Raw genomic sequence first — 2,996 nt, 5'->3', positions numbered from 1 at the left:
GATCCATCCAGTTGGATTATAAGTCCCACAAGATCAGCTAAACCATATGTAATTTTCTCATCTTTTTATTCCCAAGGACTAACAGGGCCTGACATGTAGCAGATACTACGAAATGCTTCTTGAATTATTGTTTTGTTGATGGATTAGAAAAAAAAGAACTTCGGGTAAGCAAATTTAATTTTAACATAAGTAGAACGGTTTAATAAGAAGTACTGTCCAAGGTGGGTCATCATGAGAGACAGTGAGTTCTCCATCTTTGGAGGAATTCAAGCATAAAACGGGGACACTGGTACATAAGCTAGACAGTTGACCATACCTGGGAGGTTAACACAGGGGCAGCCAACTCGGCTAGGAGGCCAAGGAAAATTCCAACGCCTTCTATTTCATGAACACAAAGATATTCATTATTTGAAAGGTATAAAAAGATGCATCCTGTGATACCATCAGTTCAAACCAGGGGACCAAATACTTGTGCCTTGCTTTCTGGGAGTTGTGTGTTACATTTGAACCATAGTTTATTAAATCCTAAGTTTTTAATTTCTATTTGAAATCCTTCAGTTTTTTTTTTTTTCTAACTAAGAATAGCATTTATACCTTTGAAAGTCTGCAAGAATTTGGTCTGGTACATACAAGCTCAATGCTGTGGCTTAGGGGTCTTAAAAACCCAATTCCTTCTACCTGCAGAATCAAACCTAAGCCTACCTCGTTGGCGCACTAATTTGCAACCCAAATTTTTAAATTAGTTTACAGGTGGCCCACAAGAGAATGCAAACATTTCTTGAAACATTGGAAGTTTTTTCAAGATTTCTCTCCCCTCCCCCACTCTCACCCTTCTTCTTTTTACCCTTTTTCTTCTTTCAGTGCTGAACGAAGTTTATCATCCAAAGGAATGCGATACCTTGATAATCACTTTTTGGATATTCATGCATTCCACATTCATATATACTGAACATCTGCAGCCCATTAAAATGAAGGAATAAAGTGGTAAGCCTCCCGCCCAACCGTCAGGTTGTGGTGATGATCTTTTGGTGAAGTGCGCCATCTGTCATCAGAAAACAGTATGGCCTCTCTGGGGCCAGAGTCAAAGGAACTGTCAACCAGAGGAGTGAATCTGTGTTCATTAGCATTTCCTCTTTGCACAGCATTTGACCACTTTTTCTACCAACAATGGCAAAGGACCTGAGACTATACATCCATCCTGCCTGTTGCAGTGGAAGCAGCCAGGTGGGTGCTTTGAAAATAAAACCTGAGCTTCCCATGTCAAAATGTTTTTTTCACCACCTGTGAATTCACTGGTAAAAAAGAGTAACGGGTGCTCGCTTTGGTGGCACATATATTAACATTGGAACAACACAAAGAAGATGAGCATCACCTCGGCATAAGGAAGACATGCAAATTCATGAAGCATTCCATATTTTTAGGAAGCACCTAGAATTTTTCAATTAAAAGAATATATCCTCTGGGTTCTGCTGTGACTCAGACAGTGTTAACTTTTTTTTTTTTCTGTTGTGGGTTTTGATTTTTCTCCCCCAGAAACTGGTTTTATTTGATGTGCCCAAGTCTTAAGTTTTTCAATAAAGAAAAAAAATCTCCATAAAAATGAATAAATAATAAAAAATAATTTTAAAAGAGTAATGGAAAGTCCACAATCTATTTCTCAGCCCGGACCATTCTTAAAAGTTCTGGATCTTCTGCTGAATAACACAAATCTCAAAATATGATTCAGATTAAGAACTATTCTTTAGAAGTATAGGGATCTTAGAGGTCTTCTGGGGTTCTCCTGTTACAGACGAGGAGCCTGGGGTCCAGAGTGGTGTAGTGACTACATCATACACTTCCTTTGTTGACTCCACACCCAACTGATGACTACCCTAGGGTCCTTTCCTTTGGACCACTCTTCCCTCACTTGAGTTCACAGAATTTTGCAGCTTAGAGGGTATTGGAAATATTGGGACTGTATAAAAACTTACTGTAATATCTTAGGCTGTAACTGAACAGCTTTCTTACCTTTAAACTCTACTATGTTCTGTTTGTATTAATAAAGTACAGACCTCTCTATTTATAACACATAACAAACACAGATGTTGATTGCAAATAGTTTTATAAATCACTGCATATGTCTCCAAAATCATTCATGTAAAATATTTGGAAAAGCATTTCCGATTCTTCTTCCTTTGCAGGGAGTTTTAAGTAATTTAAAATATATACCATTATGTATTATTTGATATTCATGCAGTTTTTCCTACATAGCTTGTTTGACTTTTAACAGAAACTCTTGGAGATAATGTATTCTCAGTGCCAATGGCAGAAATTTTACCTAATAATACATTGTTTACTATAAAGGGGTGCTGCTATCGGAGGAGAAAGGCAATGGGCTAAGGATGAGAATTTTGGGTTCAAGTATCTGCCACTTAGTAGCTCTGTGACTTAACCTAAGTTACTAAACTCTTTGTTGGAGGCATGTGTATCCATCAGCAGGGGCAGGAAGGACAGTGGAAGGGAAGGGAGCGGTAAGAAAATCTAAACTGTCTTTCTCACTGGATTTCTGCTAGCCTCAAATCCAATAACATCCTTGAAAGCTCTTTCAATCTTATAAATCAAAATCAAGTTAATATTACGATGGCCAGAGCATTTGCTCACTGCCATGTAGCATGCATGTTAAATGGAAGCACTGTATTTAAAGGTTAAAAGCTGGGTTCTTTGATCTGCCAATTTGGATGAAATCTCAGCCTCATCAGTCACTAGCTGTGCGCTCTTTGGTGAGTTACATAACCTGCCTAAGCTCGACATTCTGAGGGAATACTAATTTAATAAACATTTTATGGAGTTGGGTTAAGATTAAGTTCAGTGATGCATGCAAGGTACCAGGTGGGATGCCCAGCCTCCAGCAAATAAACATTCATTTATTTTAGTATTATGATATTCCTGGCTCTTGCTGTTCTTATGGTTCTACAGGATAAAGAATCTGGAATAGTTGGGTTTCTTAACCCTCAAAA

The 2,996-nt window shown here is 38.1% G+C and overlaps 1 non-coding gene across 1 annotated transcript; it reads left to right on the top strand.

Annotated features, from left to right (window-relative positions):
* The first annotated feature begins 1,312 nt into the window (after positions 1 to 1,312).
* On the top strand, positions 1,313 to 1,419 carry LOC122490647. The gene has a single exon (XR_006299191.1). It is a non-coding gene; the product is annotated as a U6 spliceosomal RNA (small nuclear RNA).
* Positions 1,420 to 2,996: the final 1,577 nt, after the last annotated feature.

This window comes from Prionailurus bengalensis, chromosome B2, assembly GCF_016509475.1.
Source record: "Prionailurus bengalensis isolate Pbe53 chromosome B2, Fcat_Pben_1.1_paternal_pri, whole genome shotgun sequence".
Classification (NCBI taxonomy): Eukaryota; Metazoa; Chordata; class Mammalia; order Carnivora; family Felidae; genus Prionailurus; species Prionailurus bengalensis.
Note: the sequence above shows the minus strand (reverse complement) of the source record. Positions and strands in the feature narration are given on the sequence as shown.